This window comes from Aquila chrysaetos, chromosome 3, assembly GCF_900496995.4.
Source record: "Aquila chrysaetos chrysaetos chromosome 3, bAquChr1.4, whole genome shotgun sequence".
Classification (NCBI taxonomy): domain Eukaryota; kingdom Metazoa; phylum Chordata; class Aves; order Accipitriformes; family Accipitridae; genus Aquila; species Aquila chrysaetos.
In genome coordinates this window covers 5,310,261-5,337,723 of record NC_044006.1, presented here as the reverse complement: position 1 = coordinate 5,337,723, position 27,463 = coordinate 5,310,261, and the positions used below count along the sequence as shown (strand labels likewise).

Genomic DNA, 27,463 nt, shown 5'->3' with positions numbered 1-27,463 from the left:
TTTATTTTCCAGCTAAACATTTAAGAAGCTTTTCCCAGATTTTCAAACTTGTGTGCCTAAATTTCAAGTATTTAGAAGCTTAGCAAACATGGTTTTAAAACTCAAAGAAGCATGTTTGCGCATAAGGCATCTCACTGACAGAGGAATCCTATTAACCCTGTTAAGACTATGTGCTTAAATTTAAGCACATGTTTGGGAACTTTGCTGGGTTAGAGTCTTTAATTTTTGATAGAGATTTTGCTTAATATTTTTTATTTACATTTGAAAGTTAGGCCTTTGGTTGTCATAGCTTTTTCCAGAACTTCAGTAAGTAGAAGGCATGAATTCTGTACACAGAATGGTGAGATAGTAATTGTCTTTTTTTCTTTTTTTTAATTAACTAAGGACTTCAATACAAGCAAGGAAATATGCTTTTAGATATGAGGATGTTTGTCATTTTCCTTGTTCGAATTTATCTTACACTTTTCCCTACTTTACCCAGCTGTCTAGTGTTCTGATCAGAGCCTTATTTACCTGCCCAATTTTAGCATTCCTCCATTCAGGAATCATTCAGAAAAGGCTAGTCTTGCCAGCAACAAGGTGAAGAGACTTACAAGATGACTCAACATCCTTCTTTCTCTTATGATACAACACAGAAAGATCGTTAGACTTTGCAGCACATGCCTGAGAGATTATAATAGGAAGAACTTACTGAATAACAGTTAGATTAATGGCCAGGCACTGATTGATGGGTCAGGATAATGCTCACTAGCAAGCTTCTACTAAATACTAAAAGAAAAAATGGGATTTTTTTTTCATCTTGTCATTGCATTTAGTTCTCTAAGATATTTAATCTCTTGTCACATTACAGATATAATTACATAAAAACAATCAGGAAACCCAGATTTATCAAAAAGCAAAGTTCCCAAATTTTTGGGCTGGCTCCCCTTCTAGAGAGAATCAGATACTTCTGAAATGCAAAAATTGTACTCAGAAAATGTAAGGAAGTCCTTAGGTAGAACATATATATATATATATTTTATATATATGTATACAAAATTTTTGATCTAAGTTATGCCATTGACATTACTGAAAAGACTACCAGTGATGTTAATAGTCATTGAAACAGTACTTCATTCAACTTGTTCCTTAAAGTATCCCTCAGGGAATAAGTAACAGGCTGTCCATTGAAGTCTTGTTTATGACTGAAAGTCTGTCTCTGTTTTACATGTATTCATTGAATTAAAATGAATCAATCTTATATTATCCATATGATTAGTGCACTTTTTTCAGAACAAGCAATTTACCTGAGTTGCAATGGATCATTCAGTCACCAACTAAACTACTCTGGAAAATAAATGTGGGTGGTTGTAGAAGATGCATAAGAAGACTTAATTAGAGAAAGAAACTGTTAATATATATTTCACTGGGAAAAAAGCCCTGTGATTTAGTTTAAATTCATAAGATTTTTTAAAAAATTGTTTAAATTTTCTCCCTGGATTTTGAAAGTTCACTAGCCATTTTAAGAGCAAGAGGTATGCTCAGTGCTCCAAAGTGGAATTGTTTGCCAGAACACAATTTCAAGAATTATATGACCTAATATCTACAGAAGCAGAAAGTGCTTGGTTTATTTTAAAGATATTTTCCTTTAGAACTGAAAAATTATAACTTTGGACCATGGGTTTAATGTCCAACATTTCAACCTACTAACAGATGTAAAATAATACTGCTCAATAGTAGGGACAAGATATTTCTGAGCAGTCAACAAAGAGCTGAAGCAGCAGCAGAATGAGTTTTCAGCACAGAACTGTGGATAGTGATTGTATTTGAAAGTGTAGAAGAATTCCTATACCTGTGTTTTTGGCCAGTTCTGTACAGACACCTTGCAAGCAAAGATCTTCTCAAACAAGAACTGTTTTTCACTTTGATCTTATTTTCTGCATCATTGGCATAGAATACTTGAACAGAACAGTCGTTGTGGTTTTAAGTCTGCTTTTGCCTTCATGCAAGAAAGCCAGTGTTTTTAAATTTAGATGGTAATAATATGTTCCCAGTGACAAAATAATGTACAAAACCATTCTGAGATATAGCTCGCTTGAAGCTGAGAGCAATGCAGCTGTTCACTGAGAGTCCTCTCTTGTTTCTTTTAAATCTGGAGCATCTGCCTTTCCAAAACACTTCAATGTTAAGTCTCCCTAATGAAGGCATTTAGGATTGCAGGAAGGAAAGACTGTTTTCCTGAATTCTGGGAAGTATGGTTAAGACTGGGTGGGGAATAATATGAAATTTAAATATTCTAGAAAAAATAGTAAGGGAAAAGCCCAGAACAGGCTTTCACTACTATAATTTAAGCTGGAATCTTTTCAAACAGTGCTGAAGCAGTTTGCTGACAGTGCTATAAGTCAAAATTGCCTTGGGAGAAAGGAATCACAGGTTTGATGTGGTAGCAGACTGAAAGTTACAGTGGGGTTAGAGGCACTTTAATGACCAAAACATCTCCAATGTGTTTGTTTCTGGTGTTAAACCAAGTCTAGAGGTCTCCTCCAGCATTTCCAATGAAAAATCTGTACTGGTTAAACAGTGACTTCTGGCTTCTTCTACAGGAGACAAAAAGAGAAACTTTTGCAACAAAGAGAAGTTGATTTGCAGATTTTCATCTGGTTCTTCATTTAGAAAACTGAGCCGAATTCTGAGCATTACGTGGGTTTTCACAGTTGCATACAGTATACTATTAATGATCCAGGCGCCTGTCAGTGAAGACATGATTTTCATGGTTAAAATAGGAAATGCATTCATCTGTTTTACATAATATAAACAGACCTGGATAGAGCCCAAAGGGTCTATCCTTGTATTCCTATGCAACTTGAAGAGAAAAAGTGAAGGAGTTTCAAGGGAGAACAGTAACAGAAGGTGAAAGGAAATAACCGTTTTCTTCCTCGGATTGAGCTGCTGTATTCTGTGTGCTCCAAGCAAGAGCAGCACTCAGGGGTAAGTAGCAAGGAATAGAAGAAATGAATAGAAAAATGGATAAATACTTACTTCTTGCTACTGATGCCTTATTTTGTTAAACCGATCTATCATATTTACTTGGAGTTTTAACTGAGTTGAGTGGACATTATGTACCCTAAAGCTTTGGGCATTTTTTAAATATTGCTGAGATCCTATGTTGAGGGTATGCAGCTAGCTTTTAACATTAAGGAATTAGGACTCCTATGATGTTTTTCTTGTGATACAATACGCAAGAATGTGTTATCTCTGTGATCATTAGGAATATAGAAAAAAAAAATCCATTGGCTATCTTTTAGCTGAAAAAGTGGGATTGTTGTTTCATACCTCATGCTCCAAAAATCGTACATTTCATAACCATGAATGTATTCCTCCAAAACTAGGAATAAGTGATGGTGCTGGCAGATTAATTGCATAACTGTCTATTACACTTGCTTCATTTCAATATTGATATATACACTTTTTCAGTAGGGAGAGGGATTTATGTCTACAGTTATGTTGCAGAGAAGCGGGGGGGGGCAAGGAACGGGGAATTTTTCCCACTGCATGTCACAATGCTTTTTAGTTTACACATGTATTGGATGGTTGGTCTCTTTCCTCCTGGCACTGATGAGAAAAAGAGTTTATCTAAAAAGTCCAACAGTGTAAGAAAGTTTATTTCTATGAAACCTTTAAATCTGCTCAGGTAATCTAACAGTTGTCCAGCATGCATATGATTGCATTTTGCTGTATAGTTTGAAGCTGCAGAATGATTTTATCCTACCTAGTATTTAAGACGCTGATGTATATTCATTTTCAACCTACAACTGAAAAAATCAGTTGAAAAGAAATGGGTTTTTTTGTAAAATATGAGCTTTTTCAATAATGTATAAAACAACATATTGAAGCATTCAGGAGATCCTTTTTTTTTTTTTTTTAATAAATTTGGATGTGCATTATGATTAAAATAAAGTGCCTGGTGAAACTAAATTCACATACTTAAAAAAAAAAGTCAACAATTCCCTTCCTCTCTCACTCTTCCTACACATTATTCATCTGGTATGTGAAAAGCTGTTCTGTGGCTTCCACACAAAAGCGACACAAAAAGAAAGCCAAAGATGTTTTAGTTAAATAATGATTATTCTTCAGGAGCCTTTTAAAGCACAAACTAAAATGTTCTCCAGATACTGAGAAAACATCACATACATAGTTTCAGATAATTACATGTTATATACCAGAAAGCCACTATATTAAGAGCACATTATTAAGATTTTAAAGGCAAGCACTAAAAACTTAGGAAATGCCAGAATCATGGTTGCCTACGCAACCTTCATTTGGTTCCTTGTGCATACACATTATGATGCAGCCTTTAAGTGCATGATCACACACATTTTTCTCCAGTAAACTATGAAGGCAGAAGTATTAATATATTCAGAAGCTTTTTTGTAGCGCCTATCACTACAGTACCTGCTCCACAAAAACCCTAAGTAGTGTGGGGCTGGTGTGTCCACCTTACATAGTTGATGAGTGTGCAAAGCATTAGAGAGATTTAAAAATACTAATTTTGACTGCCTCACTTGAGACATGTATACTATGATTTTCCAGAACCATTAGATAAAGCAGCATTTTATATGCTTAGAGAATAATGTCTACTAAATTCTGTTGTGGATTCTTACCTACCTGAAGTTTTGTATGTCAACCGTAGTTTCAAGATGAGCACCCTGTTTAAATGACTTATTCCTTTCCCCCATGAGCAGTCTGGCAGGGGTAGGAGCGAGAACCCAGTTCTCCAAGGCCTTCTCCATCTACCTTTTCCCACAGTTACCTGACCCATTCACAACTTTTGCAGCAAAGCCACCATAAAGTGGTGATAATATTTCTCAGTGAATGACTCCAGAATATTGCATTAAGATTATGTAGCCAACAGCATGCACGTACAAGTTCTAATAAAGACTTCAGGATCTAAATTAAAAGAGCCCCAGACCTTCTGCCACACAGATCAACATCACTGTTTCATCAGCAGTATTTCAGCCAGTAGATCTACTGCACAGAGTAACAGGGTAACTGAATTGAACCAGCAGATCGGAATGAAGATGAAACCTTTACCAGAACCCATCAGGTATTTTCCAACAGAGAAACAGTGGTCCAAAATCTTGGAATCCATTTGAGGCTGTTGATGGTAGTGTGCTTTGACTTTAACTTTTCTTTTTCCCTTTAAATCTCTCCAGCTGAGTTTTGTCTCTATTGAAATTTTGGCTCCAGATCTTTCTCTCTTTCGTATTGTAATCCTACACTTCACCATTCCCAGGCACAATTTTTCTTCTCTGAAATCTAAGCCTGGGACAAAATTTTAGGACATGTGCTTTGAAGGTAAAGACAATTAAGAAGTTGTTCTGCCTTTAGCTATTTATTTCCATTCCCACATGTAGTTCATCATCCTGCAGTCACCTGCTTGTCCTTCATTTTTGCCCACTGAATGGTTTCTGAGGCAATGTTGTGAAGTGTAGCACGGAAATAACCCAGGTTAAGAGCTCCCTTTAAAAAAGAAGTGAAATTATACACATTAAAGGGCTAAGGAGACTTTCAGTGGCTCTTGGGGGTAACATCTTTTTTAAGTAAACCTAGATAAAGTGTTTTAATCTCCCTTTAAAAGGTCAATATGGTTTTTGCCATTGGATTTATAGTGTTAGTCAATAGATTGACTATAATGTGTAATTCCTACTAGTGCCAGTCCTCATACCTGTAATAATCTGTAGTGGCTATGTTGCAAGCATTAAATGTTATACACAAGAGCATGCCATGAATGCTATATTATTATTGATATTGCAAGTTGATAAATTATACTTGATTAATTTATGGATCTCAAATGTGTGGAAATAATTTGTCCACCACCAATCCCTTGTTTCTGCTTGAAATCTGGCACTATTTTGCAATTATAAAGCAACCCTGAGTTAACAGAATGTGATTTGTGTAGTTTTTGGAGGACTGAAAAGGAGTTGATTTATAGTAGACCTCATATGGGTAGCATCATGGGTAGCATTTACTTCAGCATGTCTTGTCACAGTGACAACTGCCCAGTACAACTTCAGACTTGTGTGACTGGAATACTTTTCCTTACTCTCCTTGTGGTGTTAGAGGTGTAAAAATCTCAACTGAGAGTGGGTAAAAGATTTCCAATTTTGTGTTAGTGTTTTCCTGTTCTGTGGTTTTGACCTAAACACTTAACAGGCTCTTGTGGTAAAGAGAGAGAACGGAGTACAAAGCTGTTTGGAGGAAGAAATCTGCTAACCTGGGGAAATAGAAATGTTTTTCTTAAAGAATGGACATCATCTGAAATGTGATTAAGGACATAAGGTATGAAAATCCCAAAGGCCCGTGTGGTGAACTGAATTAGATTGCTGTTTGATTTGTAGCAGTCACTTTACCTTATTATTGCAGTTTGCTTTTTCTATTTCTAATCTCTGAAAGTGATGTCTGTGAGAGGTAACTTTGCAATGGTATGACATTTTCCATCCTTTTTTTGCACTTCAGAATAAAGAGTCAGTTTTCACTAAAGCAGCTGGTAAGGAACCTAATAGTGAAATGCTTTAACTGAGTTAGTTGAATGACTGCTCTGATTTAGACAACAGTTCCTACTGTGACCTGGGAAAATTTTCTCATTGTTTCCAAGAATTGAAAAATAAGGTTCTATTTTAATGTAAAAATTTTGAAAATTATGGAATTTTTCATAGCACAAGAAATCCCGTTACTATCTATTTCTAATGTTTATGATAATGCTTTCATTTGATGTATATTTTTTTACTTACTTATTTTTTACTGGACAGTCCTGTAGCAGATCCTCAGTTGATATATGCAATGGTAGATCAGCTGATTTCATAAGAGCTGTAATAAATTATAACACTGATTGAGAATCTGTCCTTGAAAAATTATTTTTGAAAGCACTTAGTTCTCTGTGGTACGAAAAAGTTTTGTGGTTAGAATACTGGACTAAGGAAAGGATCTGTTCTATATCCAGTTGGTCAGACTTTGGAAAAGTCTGTGCCACAGTCTGTCTTGTAAAGTCTGACTAACCCTTTTTTTTGAATATTTAAATTGCAGTCTCTTCAGAAAGACACTTTTATTTATCAATTATTTTCTTGGTTGTTTTTACAGCTTGTATCTTGGAGTTGTTATATGGCTCCAAGAAAAAAAAAAAATGTGCCTTGCAACTTTTACAACAATAATTTTTGAATTCTAAGAGGTAAGTTGCAAAAAAACCCGAAAAACCAAAACCTCCTTATTTGGCACGATCATAGAGCCCATCACTGTAGATAAGCCTGAACCCTATACAAATAGGGGCTGGTTTGCTGCAAGTAGTGATCACACAATAATCATGTTATGACAGAGATCTAAAACAAGAATGAATATGTCAGAGCTACCTAGCAGCAAATGTAAATTTCATCTTAAGATAAAAGCATATCAAATATACCCAAGTGGCTTGTTGCCAGAGATGCTAATTAGAAAAAACTGTATTATGCACACAGGCATTTGTTCCAAATGGCTCTTCAGGGACCAGGTTAAGGAGGCATTTCTCCTGTGTGGTTTGTTCTTGTTTACAGAGGTTATTAATATTTGCATAACCATCTCAGTGAAAAAATATGTTGAGCAAATAAAATACAATTAAATGTGACTCTGGAAATTTCAGTTTTCAGTGAAAAGAACTTGTAATACTTCAGGAGCTGAAATGTTAAGGAAAAGATGTAAATTACAGACAAGTATCAATAGTAGAAGATTTCAACTCCCCTCATATAGGCTGGGTCACTGCCTCTTCAGGACGTGATGTAGGGATGAATAATTTTGGACACAGTAAATGACTGCTTCATCAAATGGCTAATCTTAGAACCCACAAGAAGAGATACCATTCTGAATTTGATCTTGAGTGGTGCTCAGGACTCAGTTCAAAAGGGTTTAAGTGGGTAACAGCCAAAATACTATTGTGGGGGGATAGGAGGCCCAGGGCATCCAGCATACAGGTACTTAATTTCTAGAAAAGGTACTACATAAGAATGAGATGATTAGGTAAAAAAGAAAACCCTGAAATAGACAGTCCAAAAAGCAAGATGCCTACAGGATGCTTTTAAGTTGATAAAAGCATACTAAGTTTGAAACGCAGGTGAAATATATGCCCATAACTCCAGATAAAGCTGTCCTAAAATACCATGGATGGCAATGGGAAAGTTAAGGAGATACTGTAGGGAAAAGGTTGGCATTCAAAAATTAAAGTTTGCCCAAATGAGGAGAACAGGACCATCTTAGAAACTCTGTGCGTCTTTCTCATTTCCCCCTCGCTAGCACTGCATGATTCTAAAGCCATCAGATTTCTCTTTGCCTAAAATGGCGCTGAATAGCTTTTGTCACAGGGAAGGCACCCTTCTGTCAAAGCAACTGCCAGGAATGTCCTCTCTATTAAATAGACATCCATCTATTATCTTAAGAATCCAATGGACATTGCAAATGATAGTCATACCTTTCACAGTAAATTAAATTACTTGTATCCTTTTTACTCAAAGTGGATAAATGAAGCCCAGAGGGAGGAAACAGATTGCTCAAGGCCACCAGACAAGACAGTGGCAAGACTGCACTAAGAAAAAAAAAATCAACAGTACTGCCAGGTTTGGGATACCTTGGCCCATGCACACAGACAGTCTTTATGAAAAGTGAGGCAAGAAATGTAAATAGTGACCAATTTATGGATAATTGTCTGAAAAAATAACTACACTGAAGCACAAATACTGTAAACTTGGGGTAGAATCCTGAGCTGGCAACACTGGGTGTGTTAGAAGAATAATTAATCTTTACTGATAAGGATTTACTAAAAAACAAGTGAGCCGCCCCTTAGCAACATTTTTTCCTGATATATCCACCAAAGCTAGTTCTGCTATGAACCACTCTCAGTCATAGCAACACCATAATTATTTTGCTAAGCATTTAGCAACTGTGTTGCCACATGTCATTACAAACAAATAATGCATCTTTGAAGTGACAAGTAAGAGAAGTGTGAATGAGGAGTTGTTAGAATCATTTCACCTGGTCAGCAGGCGACCTAACCTGCACAAGGGTGCCACAAGCTGTCATTGGGGACTGTCATAAACAGAGCAGCTTCCAGCCCAGAATGTGCCGAAAAGATTATTAACTTTGTCAGAGAGCTTTTGCTTATCAAAAGCCAAAGCAACAACGCAAACCTGATAGTGTAACAGCATCCAGCAAAGAAAAAACCTGTTAATTCCCCAATAAAATCATGAACCACAAATGTTAGTGGACCAAAAGCCCAAGGGGAGGCTCTGCACACCAGCAGAGAAAAACCTGACATTACCCAGCAGGACAAGTGGGCAGGGCAGTACAGCCTACACAGGTCCCTGCCACACACTTACGATATCAGCTGCCTGCATTACAGATTTGTCTTCCCACAAGATCTCTCTGGCTTGCAACACTGCCCATTGGATAGCTGTGCTGCCTGGGGGGAAGCACAGTGTTTGTGAAAACTTCACCATAGCCATTCCCCACCCTAACTAGCTATTTCCCCACCAGCCACCGCCAAGCCATGTAAGTCATGGGAGCTATACTGCTGGCATTTGCTAGGATGAGAAGTTGCTGAAAGGTCAGGCGCAGTTTTACCACATCCTTTCTGCCTCTTACGCAGTGCAAAAGCACTAAGCTCTGTGAAAGGGAATCCATGCACCTTATGTCATAGCAGCTCCTAGAAGCACCTCTTTGCTTTTGCCCTGTCACTTGTGTTCTCCTGCTCAGTGTCACTCAGCTCCTAATGGGGCCAGAGCAGAGGAATTCTTGCTCTCCATTCTGCAATGTAGGTGCACGTGATGCTTCCTTATACCTATGATGGCTGTCTGTAATGTACTTGCTTTTACATATCCAGCTCCAGATTTACAAAGAAGCTGTGCAAGCAGATGCCTTAGTCCAGTTTACATATACAGCTGTGTATCTACCCCATGGGCACAGTTATTACAATTACACATGCAAGCTGGATAATGAAAAAACAAAAATATCTAATTAAACATGAATTTGCTATTATGCAGCAAGTAGAACTTTATGAGTTTGTAAGTAGTGTACATAGATCTCCCTCGCTGGATGACACATGGGTTACTGCTGTGAAATTTCTGCAAACCTTTGAAATCCCTGCAAAATGAGGCATCATCAGGCAAGTATAGAAATAGATGAAAAAGAGAGGAGGAGCCTGAGTAGAGACAGTTGTGATAGAAATACGAGACTGGCCTTATTAACAGAAAGCTGAACTTTAACCTGCAAATACAGAAGAACTGCAAATGTGATCTCCCATTATTTAAATACATTGTATCACAATCCCTTCTCCAGCCACACTACTTTCAAAGATGTTTCAGTTGTCATAGATTATCTAACATTTAAAAATACAGGTGTGGAGAGAGTCGCTAATATATTTAGACTGGGGAGCTTCATTTTGGTCATCTCTGTCACTAGCTTCCTCTTAAAACATTTAATAGCAGCTTCATTCCTCTTGGCTTCTATGAAGTGGGGATTTTAATTTATTTATGCTGATGAGGAACTTTTTGATATCCTCTTCCCTTCTTGTTGCCATTATAGAGAAGAGGGCAATGATTTTTTAAGGAAACTTTTTTTACCTAGAACATGCAAAATTAAAAAGATACTGGTAAATGCAACATAATTCAGGCTCACAGAACTCTAGAGACCTAGTTAGAGAATACCTGTTAATGGAATTAATTTTTCATGCTCCATATATGCAGAGGAATGTATTTCAGGGAATATAATGGCCTACAGTATAAAATCAGAGTCAATTCCAAAAGTAACGTAATGAAATGCTAGAAACATGACCCGATGAAAGTAGTGGTTTGTTTAAATATCCCATGACTTGTTAACTGTACAGCAAATGCTCAGCTTCACCCGTTGCGCAGTGGTTGAAGAGGAAAATGCCACATGTGACTAATCTGACAGTTAGTTGTAATATTTAACGCAGCCAACCCCCTCTCAACCTTCTGCTTCTGGCTAATCTATTTATTTATAACTTTGCTGCCAAGTATTACTTAAAAACTAAAACAAAGGACAGGATTCAAATATGAAGCATGGGTTACTGCCATCTCATCTTCCCTTGAGGCTGCTTGTGATGGCTTTCTCAGACTTACTTCCCCAGTCCTTCCCTGTTCTGTAATTCTTTCTACAGAAAGTTCACCTCCCTCCCCAGAAAATCTTGAGATTTTCTTAGAAGTCAGGTAACTTAAATTAAACCATGGGTTATTGAGCCTTTATGACTCACTTTATCAAGCTCTTCTGAATAACCACGTGGGCCAGAAAATTAATTAATAATCTATTGTGTATTTGCAAAATCTATTAATGTTCTTCAAGAAGAAATAAGCTCTGAACTATCAGACCGTAACGTTATTTTTGCAGCACTATATTTTTCTCTAAAAGTAGATCTCAGCCTCTTGCAAGATTATCCAGGCATGATCACCAAGCACCATACTACCTAGGCAGTACTTTGGAAGATGAACAAATACATTCAAGTATCAGAAACTTTGAGAATGCAAAATTCTGATTTTCACTTTTGGAGAATAAGCCTTGAAAATTTGATCCACATGTGCCCTAATGGTTCAAAAACCAGACAGCCAAGGAAATCCCAGAATTTTCTTCCTTTCCCTTGCTCCTCTCCCACTGAAAAAAAAAAAAAAAAGGCGGCGGGGGGGGGAATGCAATTTTCAAGACAATGTTACAATTCAGACACCTAGCAATAGTAATACAGGCAAAGGACTCTTTCCCTCCCTATGTCAGCAAGCCAAAAGTCTTCTCCCTCATTTTCAGTGCCAGAGAAATAGGACGGGGCCTATCCGTGTGGCACAGGCACAGTGCCCTTTGTCGACTGTAACTGTCATGTTACACCTGCGCTGCCACTGGAAGTCAGCTACAAACAGCTGCACAAAGTAGAGAAAAACAGTGGGATCCTTTTGGTTCTCCCATTATCCCAGATAACGACAACTTTTCCCAGTTTTTCTTATTTCTCTCAGGAAGATGGAAGATAGGTGATAATTCGCTTTCAATACAGCATTTAACAATCATCTGGAAGGTGATAAATGCTATACTCCAGAGAGACTGGCACAGTGAAACCCAATTGTATTAATAAAATGAGACAGCAACTGCAACAATCTGCAAATCCAGAGATCCTTGGAACTATGTGAATAACTGATATTTTACTATGCTGGCAGTTCTGAAAAAGTATTTTTAAAATTTCAATTTGAAGGAAATGTTCAGCATTTCATCTTTTGATAAATTGAAGGAAGTTGAAAAAAATAGATTCATGACAAAAATATTAATAAGAGCATTTTTGGTGGTGAGAAGGTAAGGACACTCTTCCACTCAAAGGTGTCACTGAAAAATTTTATCCAGAATATATTCTCCAGCTCTAGCTTTTGCTGTCTCAAATGAACTGATGGCATAGTTCATAGCCTTTGGATCTGCAGAGCTGTCAACTAGTGTAATTTTATAGTGAGTATCACATTTGGAATTTGGGATTATAAAGTTCTGGAGCCAGGAAGTTGCAAAGAATCTTCAGTTTTCATGTAAAAAGCTGAACATTTTTTTAATCTTCCTGACTGCAGACAAGAAATGAGGAGGCAGCCATTAGGCTAGAACATCCTTGAAGGCAAAATAGAATCCAAAGTCAATCCATCAGTCAATCAATCTTGTGATTCTGGATCTCTGACTCATGATTTTAAATAGTTTGAGGCGAAGAAACTGTGTTTGGCCTTCGTTAATACAGACATTTATTGTGGATATGCACTTCTGTGATTATTTGGAAGGCAATTTATGCCAAAAGAGACACCACATTATTTTCTTCCAAGCATACAATAGCATGGCAACTAATCAAATGCCATTATGAATGCCAGTTACTGTTATGTGCACACATATCAAGATGCAAACATGTATCTGTCATTCCATAACTACTAAAACACAGTTTGATGTTTTCCCCACTGGGCTACTTTTTTTCGGAGTAGTTCATTATTCAGTATTCAGAATTCATAATAGAAGGCAACACATCCCTGAATAACATTTAGATTTTAGAGATCATCTGTAAATGAGGGGCCAATATATATATTACCCACAGTGCAACTGTATTCTGGTCTATGTAGCTTTCACTTTTCTCTCAATTGGGAATGGAGCTGGATTCATAAGCTAACCAAGAAACAACCCTTGTCCTGAAAGACAGAGCTCTGGTTGGGAGGGGAGAAAATCCCAGGAAAATTGCATTGCTTATCAGTACACAAATGAACATTGCTGAAGCTTCAAAATAGCATTTGGAAGATGCTTGTGAAGTTCTTTGAATGAAATACTGAACAGGGGTCTAAAAATGAACTCTTGTTATTCAAAGTAAATGGTGTAGAAAGAAAATTAGCATTATTGTAGAGGAGAAAGGAACTGTTTGTGTTTCTGGTCATTAAAAGTGTGATTAAATTGAAGAAGTCGAGATGAGATAGACCATGTGTCATGTATTTCCACTGAAGACAGCCAGGCAGCATCATATTTGATTTCAAAATAAATTCTCCTGTAGCTGTGTATCCTAGTAGGGCTTGATTTTATTAAATGTCATGCTAGAAACTATTACTTTGCTGTGTTTGTATGAAGTAGCTACTGGTGCCATCCCATCTGTGCCTCAACCCTCATTAGCCTCTGCTCTCATTTTCTACAAAGATTAATCTATTTTGAGAAAAATCATGGCAAGAAATTATGCTTGTATAGCAAGGTCTCATTCTGCAAATTGTGAGAACTGTGAAGTTGTCCTTCTGTTTGCACTGAATCTAAGGCCACAATGTCAAAGACAGATGATTAAATGAGTCTGCAGAAAGGCGTATATTGGCAATCCTTGGTTTTGCTTGTGTAACTGAGCAGTTACATGTACATAGTCAGAACTGGTCAAGAACACAGCTATTATATGATTCATACATACAGCTGTGGCAACTATATATCAAATTAGGTCTAAATATCCACATACTTCATGTACAGCTGCACACTACAGTCATTGAAAATATTTTTCTGTGACTGTCAGTGCAGTCATTCTACACACCACTCATGTCTGTTTAAAAAAAACAGGTACATTATCCATTTGTGCACCTTCAGTTTGCACTCACGCCACATAGTGCTGACCACACAACTTCTGTATTCTTTCATGTTCATAGCAAGATAAGATATATCATGTCACTGGGCAACTCAGTGGAACTTCCTGGGCCTGTGGCTGCATTCAGAATTTGCTGGGCTGTAGCATTTAGCTAAAGAAGCTAAAAGGCAGAGTGCTGGACCAATCTTCAGAGGTGAAGGTTCTCTTTCCAGCACTGGTTCAACCTGAGACAGGTCACACTACAGATTGTGTTTTAGCTTTCCTCCTTTGTAAAGCACTTGGGTATATACTTACAAAAAAGTATTATGTAAGACTCAGCTGTTATATTAACATAACAATTGGAAAACATGATATGAATACATGATATTAAGCTATTTCTTGTGGTTTTTTTCTAATTTTTAATGACCACAGATTATCCAGGTTAGTTTGTAGAACAAAATGCCAAGGACCACTTTACTGAAGAGTTTGTATGTCTCAAGTGGCTTTACAGTTGCCATGGTAAAAATTATTTGCTGAGTGCCAAAGTGCATTGTAGAGGAATAGAGTTGTTTTCCTTCTTAAATGGTCAAAACATAAGTTAAACCTGACTTTAGGCAGGCTCAGTGTACCCTGCAGCCACCCGGGAACATTTTCAACAAATAAAAGTTTGAAATTTGAAACAGGACATTTTTTTTTTCAGCTGGCTTTGCCAGTTTTGGCTTGGGAGATGCTTAACTGTCAAAGCTTTTCACTTTTAATGTTGACTAAATACTAAGTAGCGCTGCCCTTCTCCCCTTGCCCTTCTGCCAACTCTGGGGCGGGGGGGGGAGAAAAAGAAAAAAAAGAGGAAAGACAAAAATCAGAGGAAAAAAATCAAGGAAAAAAATACCAGGAGAGGTGAGGAAAGCTAAAGAACCCTTTAATGGGAACTGCAGTTCAACTCTGTTCACAATCCTTTCACTGTGCATTTAGGCACTCAAGCGTTATAAATATGAACATTCAAGACAGCACTGTAATAGATGCCGAAATTTAACTTCTAACTTGTGCCTTACCTTGTTTTATTTGAAAGTCATCATACATGCTACCAGGATGAATTAGGTGCATTACTGAGAATGGGTTAGAAACAGCATGGCTGAGCTAGTCAAACTTTGCACTGGGTTCTGCTAGGGCACATCTGCTACGTAGCTTAGTTGGATTTACAAGATCTCTGATGCTGACTATGCCACCCTAAAATCAAGCTCCCAAACCCTCTCTCACTCTGACCTAGATGAGAAGTAGCTATTTTATAATCAAATCCATATTACCAGCAGACTCCTTGATTTTTTTTTTTAGATTTTCCAATATGTAGTGATGTAATATAATGTATTATATTGCATGCATACATATATACCGTATAGATATACTATGTAGATACAGACACACTATAGAATATGTACCAAATTTGGGGAGGGTAGAGCATGCATGCATTTGTAGTGCATAAGCAAAAAGCCCAAAGCCAAAACCAAAGAAAAGCAAACATGAGGAAAAGAGTGGTCTATTTCGCTCTGAAAATGGAGCTGTTCTGCTTCACCCTGCTGCATTGCTGGATGCAGCTGCACAGCATAGGCTAATGCCCTGCGAAAATACTCTCCTTGCTGTTTGTGTAGCACGTAGCTGCTGTTGAAAGTTGAGGTCACTGAGCTGAAGTGATCTATACAGAGGCTAGAGCCACCATGTGATGTCTCATTTTGCTTCTTGCCACCCAGACCTCTGCGCTAGGGCAGCAGGCAGAGACGTTCCATTAGTTTCACATCACCTTCTGGCACCGACAGGCTCTGCCGTTGTATGAGAGGCTGATGTTAACACCAGATCTGTGCACGATTGTTTTTAACAGCAGTACAGCTTTCATCCAGATCAGGCACGGGCAAATGATCATATTTCTGTCAAATCAGCCAGAGCTGCGATACAGTGTTTATGCCAGCTCTGTGCTTTTATGCCAGATTGATGCCAACTGTGGGAAGACAGACAATGCTTGATATGGTATAAAGTGCAAGTGGCGCAGACAAATGATACCTGATCCAGCAAAAAGCTTACAGGAACAAAGTTGACTGATCAGCATTTTTTTAACACATTTGAGAGGGCAGAATGCATTTCTACTGGATCTACGCTTTGTATCATTGTGACCATGATAGTTTTGATTTGATACTAAATGCCCTAAAACCAGATTTATTGGATACCAGCCCAAGACTTTGTAAACCAAGGCCTACTTGTTCGTGTCTGTGTCTTCTAAAGGTTTATCTACCTTGTGGAAGAAAAGTTGTGTTAGGGAATCTGAGCTGCTGCATCTAATTCAATGCCATGCATAGATCATGGAAATATATAACTCCTCCCATTCAGCACCCTGCTAACTGACGGTGCTTCTTAGCTTTCCATTTTAGAGCTCATAGCTATACAAATGCTGCAGTGGTATTTAGGCACCCTGGCTTGTTTGGGTTACTCAGAGATCCCTAGCACAATGCTTCACAGTACATCTTACAAACGTCTCTTGTTTCCATTTCCTTATTAAACACAGAAAGAACAAAATCATAAGATGTATTTCATTTTCAGCTTTAAGCATTCTGTTCTGGTTTTGGTGGTTTTATTGTGAATCACATGTTTTGGGTAACATACCCATGTGTTTTTGCAAATATGATCTCTGAGTGATCCCACCAGGAATGCACAAGACACAAAACTCTCATAACTCCGGAGTAAATTGCTAGAACGGCACCTGGGCTGTGTGGTCAGCATGTGCACAAAACCACCGAGCACCAGCACATGTCAAAGAAGTAAAGCCTAATGGATCAGGTGCCTGGAAGCAGGATATGAGCTATTCAGTATAAAATGTCCTCTTTAAACTCCTGGGGAGGTATTCTGTTTGCTGATTTATTGTGACAGGAATTCTTAGTCCTGTGCCCACACGAAATGTCATCACAGCTAGTCTCAATTTCATACCTCTGCAGGAAGATCATGGGGACAGACCAACACCTGCTCTGCTAATCATGGACCATTTAGGTCAGGGTCAGGCTTCGCTGATCAGCAGCATGGGGAAGTTATGCTGCTTCATTAGCTGTGCCTATTTCTGTGCATGAAGAAAAATCTGTGTTTTTCAGTGTTGTCAATCTGGTATCCTCAGATTTGCTTCCCTCAGCACTAAGGGACAAGCTGGGTGGGCTTCTAGCAAGTATGCAGCCACTGCATGCTACTGTGTGGAGAAAGGATGTCTTGTCGATCATTCTGCCTTATTTCCAAATAAATGTACTTATTTTAGAGCCACTAGCTGAACTCATCATCCAAAGGCTATACCGATAGCCAGATGTCAGAATAATAATTTTTTGTTCTTTCAAGCTTTTCCCCAGTAGCTTTAAATAGAATAAATTTTCCACTGAGAAAGAATCTTCTATTAATAGCATTAGATCATTTCAGCACTTGAAAAGAAGAAATTAGTTGAGTTTTTTATGGGTTTTTTTTTAATACTTTTTAAAATATTGTAAGTTCTTCTATTGTGCAGGCAAGAGTGTCCGCCTTCAGAGTTTTAATTACTGGAAAAAAAAATTTCTCTCTCTTTCTCTGACTTCAAAAAGCAAAAATAGTGAATGAGACTATGTGAAATGGCTTAAAATAATCATCTTCAAACAATCTGGTCCTATGTGTCAGTTTTTTCTCATGCTTTGATAATCCCATCTCAGTTGTTGAAACAGACTTACACAGATTGCATAGGAAGCTTGAAGATGATTGAAGGGACTTCTGCTTATCTGGTGCAGTGAATTGTCAGCAAGAGGTGATGTTCTGAAGGGCAGTCTCAACAAATTTCCTACTATATTTTCTCATAACGGAGCAAATTTGGCCAGTTACACTTCCGTGATCTCACATTCTAAGATCTCTCCTCATTCATTTAAGAAAATGAGAGGAAAACAAGCCGTAGGCTTCTCTGCCTTTTCCAAATAAACTTTGTTATCCTCTTATGTAAAACAGCAAGAGGATATTCCAAGTGGCAAAGAGCTTTATACACAGCTTCACTTAAAAGCAAAAACATAAAACATGTTTTGTTCCGCAGTCACAGAGATTTCAGTCATTTATTGTAATGAATGGGCAATGTCAAAGGAACATATGGTATTTTTAGCTCTGCTTCATTACCCAATGTGGTAAATGAATCCTTGATACTTGTAACATCTAGAAGCTTTCTCTGAGAAGGAAGGCTTTTCCTGCATAGTCTTGAGTAAACTCAGACTCTTACTGTCCAGAGAATCAGTAAACTGTACTGAGCAGGAAGAGAAGGCTGCCTGCAGGGTAAGTAGTCAGGTCTGTACAAATGGTGAAATGATTGATAGCAAAAAACAGAGTTGGGTGTAAAAGCAGAATGTGTACAGAGAAGAGGAAGGGTAGCCCAGTGAGAAAGGGAATAGTCTCTGATGGGGAAATGTAATTTCAGTGTGACAAACTCCTTGTCTGACCTTATGTTCAGGAATTTAGGACTGAAGCTCTATATTAGAGGCAGATAAGCTCAAGCTAACATGACTGAAACAGGGCAGTATAAGGCATACTAATATATGCCTATAAATGCAATAGAGCTGTCCGGCACATTTGATACCAATATCCTCTGTTAATATGTTTCACAACTTTTTTTTTTACTGTTATGTTTGCTGTATGAATCCATTTGACCTGCCAATGGATTTGGCTTATGCTTGAGTAAGATGACCTTTCTTTCTTTTTCCTCTCTTACTGCACAAGATCCCTGACCTGGTTTGATATGCTCTGCTCCGTCTAGACATGAGCCAAAGTATGAGGAATCTGGCTTATTCTAAACAAAGTTACGGGATTTCAGAATGAAGAATGGTTTTTTGCCATGAGCTTCCCCTGTTGTTTCTAAATAGTTGTTTCTAAAGGTAGCTTCAAACAGAGATTTAGTTTTGATATAACTTACACTGTATAGGAAGGAACAGGCAATGATGAACATGTTAGTTTGGGATAGCATGGATCAGCGTGGCAAGCACTGAACACCCTTCCAGTTCTCATAAAAGCCTGTGGATTTTAGAGTTTCTTGGAACATCACAGGATCAAATCCAAATTATGCCTAGACGAGTGAAATTCAATACCATCATTACACAAAACAATCCACAAAGTCAATGGCAGTCTGAAATCTCTGCAAATGCCGAAGAACAATGGCATAAATTTCAAGGCAGAGTGATATGGAAATCTTTAAATATCTTAGTTTTCATTACACTCATAAGTAATCAGTTTTTGCAGCTATGATATTGTCACTTTCTTTATTAGTTCCTATGTAGGTTTCTGGCACAAAGAAGCTTTCAGGAGATTTTTGTGGCTTTTTAGTGGTTCCTAAAGCAGGAAGCACATAGGCTTCCTCATGAGGAAGCAGTTATTATAATATTGTGGGGGGGGGTCTTGTTTCCAGCTCTCCATGACTCATGCAAGCAGCTGAGAACACAGTTAAAATATGAAAGCTGAAAAGAAACTGAGAAGAGGGAGTAGTTATTCCACTTCTTCTCTTGGAAGAACTGAAAAATACATAAATTTAGGTCAGACAGGGTAAAAATATTCCATGCTGTTTTTCCTTCCATGCTATTTGGGCTTTGTGAGACTTAGAAAAACAGGCCTAGGATATGGTTGAAACGAACAAGACTATCATTTACTTGTTTAATAAAAACCTCATGCATTGAAACAGAAATTCAGTTCATATTCTATGGTGGTTTTAAAATGAAAGTTTTGTCACAGATCTGGTTATCCCCTTTGCATAAAAAAATAATAAAATAAAAATAAAATAAAAAAAAAAGAGAAAGAAACAAGAGGAAAAAGTCCAAATATTCTTGGTGATGAAAGGCAAATGCTAGAAAAACATTCATTAGGTGTTTCCTTCTCAAAAACCTGACCCAAATGAAAATCAAGAGCTGGAGACCAAAGAAATACCTAGGATTGTTAATCTTAAAAAAAAATAAATGTGAATTTAAAACCCGTTGCCAGTAAAATTAACAAAATTTGTCTATACAAAGACAGAGCCTCCTGACATGCTTTTAATTTTGAAAATGGTAGTTATTTTTTGTTCTTTTGCGTAAGCACTGACCAGCAGCATAGAAGTGTAATCATGTGCTCCCTAGACACTTTGCTATATCATAAAATCTTGTAATTTTATTTTTTTTTTTAACAACATTACATCATAAACCAAGTCTGTAAATGTAGAACTGGAGCAATCTTACCCGTTCAGACAAAATGTGCAGAACTGGATTTTGATCAGCAATTTCTGTATGTATGTGAAACACAGTGCAGAGAGGGTTTGTTATACCAAGGCAGATTTAAGCTGCTCCACATCCACCATGCTGGCGTTGACCACTAAGTTGCCTTAACAAAGCCATGGGAAAATTGATTAGTAGGAAAATCTTGTGCGACTCAGAGTTGCTATAGTCTCTCCTGTTTCATCTGCAGGCTGATCTAGGATGAGGAGGACAATGCTTGATGCATTAGCCACATGGTGACACTTACAGAATCCATCCAGGCACTTAAAGGCAGATGTGGGGAAACTTTACCAATGCTGCTATAGACTTTTAAATGCAGATGCTGCTAGTAGACTTTTAAAATATCAAAAAACCCATTTCTCAGCAGTTATCATTTACATTTTAGTTTAGCTCATGGCGTTCTTTGTACCTACTTTGCATATGTTTGTATGCTACCTCCTTCTTCCTCTGTTTATTTCAGTTTAAGGTAGTTCTTTCCAAGATGGTGTAAGCACTATAGTCATTAAACATAACACTTGTACATATTATTGCCTAATATTCCTAGAGATAGTAACCATCTGCAAACATATTGTTGAGGTTTACTATATGACCTTTGCAGTTGTTTTAAGCAGTACAACCTAACTAGCCCACAAAGTTTCTCCCTGAAAATAACATGAATATTAAAACGGTATTTTCTCCCCTTCTTTCAAACGTAACCATTTCAAGAAATTATTATGATGCATTTTCTGACTTGTTTTTAGCAACAATTGTCTAGTTTGTGCGGAAAGAATGTTTTATGAAGTCAAAAATCAATACAAAACTCAGTTCTTGCAGTGAACTGCATAAAGACTCACTCCAATTAATGAAATCAGTAGAACTTGGGTTAAATGCAAAGCCCTTTCTCCACTAAATTGAGTGCACTATAAACCTTGGAAAAGAACAAGCTAAAAGAAACTCGTCCATCTGTACATTAGAGTAAATTTGCTTTTTCTGTCACAACCATAGCATCATTTTAGCAAATCTGAAATTGTCATTATATCAATTTTGTTAATTTATGCATAGCAATTCAATTGATGCTAAAATGTCTTGCTGAAGGGCTCTAGGAAGATATACGCCATTCTGGACATAGGGATATATAACAGACCAGTGTAGTATATGGACATTTCAGGTAAGATGTAATATGGGCTAAAACACAAAACAAAGGAATTTTTACCTTACCAAAAATATAAGAGCCAAAGTCTTGATGAAAGTTAGTGACTTTCAGTACCAACAACTCATAGGAATTTGCATGTGTGTTTAGGGACTTTTGAATCTCGTAATTTAGTAAGAGAAATAATGATCTTTATCCTTCCTCTGGAAAGAAAATATCGGAATTCTTAGTTCATTTTTGGAAGGATGGTTGTTTACTTTGGTTGGCATTTTTGTTTCAAAGAAGAATCTTGTTTCCTTTGCACTTTGTGAGGAAAGAGCTCGTTCTCTGTCAAGTTAGAGTCACAAGATCACACTACTTAAATGCATGCCAGAAGATGTTGAGTCCTCAGCACCAGCTGGTCATAGACCACTTCTAATGGGCTGCATTACTTGCTAATGTAGACACAACCAATATATTACATTAGCAAAAGGAACAGCAGTTGTTTTCATAGTTGTTCTCCCTGCTTGGCTGCTGGGTGGCATAGAGATTTAATGGACAGAGATCACTGTTCTCCTGCCAAATTCTCATTTTGTTGTTGCCATGTGGGACATTGTCTCTCTATTCTATTTCTTACACAGGGCAAGGATTACAACTCAGTAGTTTATTTTTCCTAGTTCCTACAATACAAGAAGAAAACAACCCGGAATGGAGTAATTCCAAGACCTGCAGAGGAGACAGTTTTCTATATTTTGAGTAATTTCCATGTTCATTCCTTGCCCTGAAGATCCTGCCATTCCCATTAGGAATAGATTGTGGTCTTGTTTCAGACAAACAGGGATAATCACTGCAGTAAATCTGATATGCAATTATTTCTCTTGGCCCTCAACCAGTAAAGAATTTCATTTTAGAAGGCATATTGCTCTATTAGCACTTTAAAGACTGTTAACCAGAGCCCATCAATGTGGAAGCAGAATCTCAATTTTTAGAGTATGGACCTCCCAGGAACTCATTAATTTTTAAAGATACTCAGATCTCTACAGTTAAGCATGTTGCAGTTTTGTTAGATCAGTACTTTAAAGCCCTTCTCTGAGCCTTGAGATAGTGCCATGGTAAGGAGCAGACAATGTTAGCTTTAACACAAGATTTAACAGGTGAGAAGTGCCATTGCCCATGGGGACTTCGTACTGTCTGACTCTCTGTTTTGCGTGTATGCACACACATGTGTGCCTTTTCAAGGATGCTGAGGACAACAGAGTATTTGTGGTACCTTGCTGTCTTTTGAAGACTGCTGAGCATTTAGCATAACTGCCTCTTTGGAAAATACCAGTAGACAGTGGGATAAATGGATCTTTAAAAACAATGGTCCCCTCAAAGTATTTCCTACATGACTCCTGTTTACAGAATGTTATATGGAGCAGACCAAGCCATCTCTAGAAAGTATTTAACCATTCATTCAGGTGATATGACCTCCTAAGAAGGGTTTCATCACAATTTACATACCAACCAAATGTAGAAATCACTAGCGGCTTTGTAACAGTTTTACAAGGAGCCAGACTGGATGCATAACCTTTACACAAAAGTTGAATTCAGTCACTGTGCCTGTTTTCTATCTACCTTTCTCTGTAGCTGTTCTGGTTTATGTCATATTTTTGTTGTCTAAGTATTTCTTCTTCCGCACCTTTGTCCTATTCTGTATAGCAGGCCTGGAGTATGCCCCAGAGACTGTTCACTAATGTGTATTTGTTGCCAATGGCTGTAAGGAAAGTGAAAGTGCAAAGCAGCAGTAGTGATAAAGGGGGAAAAAAAAAAAAAGGCAGATGCTCTTGCATTTCACAAAGCAGAACAAATGTTTTCTATCTGCAGTAGTGTTATTGAACAGTGACATAGCACCAACAGAGAGCTGTGATGCGTTCAAAGGAAGAAGGAAATTATGCATTAAATTACAAGGGCATAAAAGTGCATAGGACATGAGGATTTGATTATTTCTCTAATATACAAGTTTGGGATGGATATAAAGTAGAGCTGATTGTATGTCTGACAGACATAGACTCCCATAGATGGGAGAAACTCTAAACAGGTCAATTCTGGGGCATGAATCCCAGAAAAAAGTAATGCATAGTTCCCTGTTAGCAAGCATGGTGCTCTTACACCAATGACTTCCCTGGGTGTTACGTGTCCCTCTAAATGTAACTGCTATCAGGGATAAGCTGCAGTGAAATGGATTTGAAGGTGCCTCTTGTAGACAGCACAGGGTGTGTTTCAGTCTGCAGATTCCCTGAAGAAGCTATAAAAAACATCCTTTCAACAGGTTTGCAGCAAGGCTACAGCTAATTAAACAACTGCAGGTGATGAAACACTGGTCCTGCAGTGCAGACAACAGCTTTACTACTACAAGTGCATGGAAAGCATAATTCAAGCCACTGCTGTGCTTCCTGGGGTTGGCCTCCTTGGGTCCTGCAGAACAGCATCTCTCCAAAAAGGCCTGGGGAAACTGCACAGTCCTGGGAATTTGTAACATGTGTGTGGTACAAAACCCTTTGCAGATGGAGGATGGACAAGGCTTGGTGCACAGTCTGGCTCTTGGCCCTCTACAGAGGCAGTGCTCGTTTGACTTTATCTGAACAGATTTTTTGTGAATCTCAGGAGATGCTGCTCTGTCTGCTGCCTGAAGAAGCTCTCACTGGGTGAGAGGCATGCAAATGTCAAGTTTCCCCTCTCAAAAGAAGATCTTGTACAGGCTTGGGTAACTGAATTAACTGTGATTATACAACAATCCTTCATTAGTTGCATTTTCTTACTGTTATTTAGTTCTTCCTTATCCAGGTAAAGCATGTTGTGAGTTCCTTTACGCAAACACTGAAAAACTTATTTTGTTAATGAATTGCTAATGTCACACTGTGCATTGTAAATCACAGGAAGTGCTATTGGGACTTGACACAATGATCCAAAAGCATGAAGGGTTCCTGATTAATTTCTTTGCACCTTGGCTCATATGGCGGTAATGCTGTTAGGTGATACGTCAGCTTCCCGAAGGAACATTTTCTGGAAGAAATCACAAATCTCAAGCATATAAAGCGCATATTTATCTAAGAGATTTAGCTGGAGTTGCCACTTCCCTGCTCTCTTTCCTTTGATAAGTATAATCTGATTCCCCATTCATTTTAGCTAAAGCTGGTTTTAAAATCCAAATACTTTGAAGGGAGGCTCAGCATGACAGAATGGAAAAAAACTTCCCTGGCAAGCACAGCCCCCTCCTACCACCCACAAATTATGGTGGTTTTTTTTTTTTTTTTCCTCCTTCAATTAAAAAAAAAAAAGTTAAATCATAATTTAAGAAAATAAAGAGCAGTAGAAATTATAGAACAAGGATAGGTGGCAAACATTTGAGTATGAAGTGAAAATGGAAGCTCAGACTCTGGAGACCACACGAAAGGTAGAAAGAAAGCACAGTAACTTGCATTTTCATGCAGGGAAGTATAAAAACCTAACCAAGATTCATACCACCTGGCTAAAAGAAAGGTGATACAGCCCAAGACCAGCCTGTACTCAGTGGAAGCTGAACCCAGGTATGTTTTGGGTATGGTGCTCATAAAAGACTCTATTCCCCTTTGTCATTCTGCCATTTATCTTAGTATTTTCACCCTGCCTTCATGTATCTCCGTGAGTCTGAAGTTTGCACAAATTTACTGTGCCAGATTTTTCCCCCAAGGTAACTCGATGAATGACGTAGTTATATGGATGAACCTGGCCCACTATCCATCTGTGTCCTTATGAGATTAAACTATTGGGTGAGATGAAATCCAAGGCAGGAAATCATGAACATAAAGGGTTACAATTTTGAGAACAGAGATAAGAATTCAAGCCATTTTTACCTACACTGTTGGCTATACAAAACTTAAAAATTTGATAGGTAAATGACTGAATTTGCATCTCAATCCTGTAATTTTCCCAAGTTTGTTTCAATATTTTTCTTGTGTAACAAATATGATGTGTCAGAGCAACAATCTGTGTCATGTCAGCATCTGTGCATCCAAAATTAGCTTATGATTACATTCAATAATGTACTACAGGTACCTTGCCTTTTCTAAATAACTAACCTGTTAGGAACTAGGCTTTCTGTTTTAAAAAGGATTCTGTGTAAATTTTTTCAAACCAAAGCAAACCAATATTGAAACATTCACAGCTTCAAATACAAAGTCATTCAAAATTTAAATAAATTTCAGGTTCATCAAAAGCTTCTTTCTCATTTCTAATTTTAATTTCTAATTGCTAACAGTCATTCAAAATTGGAAAAATCAAAATACTATATGTTTAAAAAACTGAAATGGAAACTTCAAACTGGAACATTCCACTGCAGTTTTCTTTCAAAGACAGTCAAGAAAGAGAGCATGTCTGCAGAAATGCAGGTGACAGAAAACATTTTTAGAACAGGGAAGAGCTCCATCACAGGAAATATCTAACTAGTGCAATAAAAAAGCTCTTCAGTTTGAATTCTGCTTCTCTGGAACATAACAGAAGTGTTCAAAGGCTCCTAGACACAAACAATTTACCCCTATCCTGCATATTCAATCAATGTGATCAGTTCTTCCTCTTTTAGGATGCTAAGCTAAGGAAAAAGGGGTTTGTTCCTGCCGCTAATTCTCTTTCCCAAAGCTCAGGATAGTCCTTACTCTAAAACCAAGACAACCTTTCTGCCTTCTTTCCCCTGCAGGTTTCTCTCACTAGATAAAAAGTACCCTCTGTATAGAGCACCCTTTGCAGAGAAGTACTGTTTCTTGGCTAACCTCACAAACATCTGGCTTGCATGATTCGGGACTGACCAGTTGCAGACATGAACCCTTTAAAAGCTCAGCTCTCCCTGTGACATTCTCCTTAACATCCTTTTTAGAGGTAGACACTAATTCTAGGCAGCACCGAGAGTTAGTACTGGTAAAGGCACCTCTATCCCAAAAGCCAAAAAGGTCATTTTGTTTCCACTCACTGTCTCTACCCTCTGGAGTGGACAAAAGGGAACCTTTTTTCCTTTTTTAACCCTGTATCTGAGTTGCAAAGACAGATGCAATGACAATAAAGGGGAAAACATGCAGAGCTGCATTACAAACCAATTCATCAGAAAACAGAGCACGCCTGCCTTACAAATTTGCCTGCAGCTCTTGTCTGCTGTGTTATTTTTAAACTGCCTGCAGGTTGCAGATTTTTCAGTGGTCCTTCTCCTACCAGTGTACACAGAGGATTTAGCAAGGCACAACTTCCATTACCATGAGTTTAAGTTACCAAAATTCCCAGCACATTAAAATTCAGCATCCTTCATCTTCCCATAAACTTCTTGCTGCAATCTGCGTATTCACAAGAGGGTATCCTACGTCTCTTACAACCTCTCTCTGTGGCAAGGTCAGTATAACTTGGCTCTGCATTCCTGATGTTCCCAACTCCCATACATCAGCCTGCAGAGTGCAGCCTGCAGTTGCTATAATCAGCCACCCAGGCATCAAGCTAGATTTGGCTCATCATGAAAAACCCAAGAAGGTAGACCCAACTGACTGAACCCAATGCTCAATTTCGCAACACTGTTATCACTCAGACATGATCGTCTGGGCACCAAAACCATCTGCTGTACAAATGAAGGCTATGTGCAGGCATAGGGCGCTCTTCCATCACACATCCAGGACACAAACTTCACAGTGCTCCCAGCAAACCTGCCCCGCTTCTGTGGGAAGCTGGATGGGATAGAGTCAAGACTTGACATCTGTAAATGGGAGAGCTTCTATCTGCAGAAAAACCTCACGAACCATGCACAATTCCTACAGAGAATGGACTAACAGGAAGAACAGTCTATTTATGTCACCACAGTATTTTAAAGAAGAAAGCAATGGGGCATTTTTCAGAAACACTGATCATCACAGCTGCTACTGATGTAAACAGAAGCTGCAGATGCTCAGACTTTCTGAGGGGTCAGACCCTGCAGCCAAATGTAATGAATATTATGGTTGGTTT

At 38.1% G+C, this 27,463-nt stretch overlaps 1 protein-coding gene across 3 annotated transcripts in view; it reads left to right on the top strand.

Annotated features, from left to right (window-relative positions):
• The window catches only part of PHACTR3 (phosphatase and actin regulator 3), a 115,860-nt gene that overhangs the window by 31,088 nt on the left and 57,309 nt on the right, over positions 1 to 27,463 (top strand). The window contains exon 1 of one of the 3 annotated variants that reach the window (XM_030009736.1): positions 2,851 to 2,967. The exons of the other annotated variants lie outside the window; for them this stretch is intronic. The gene's annotated coding sequence lies outside the window, so the exon portion shown is untranslated. Of the gene's footprint in view, positions 1 to 2,850; positions 2,968 to 27,463 lie in introns of those variants that run through there. 3 annotated transcript variants of the gene reach the window in all.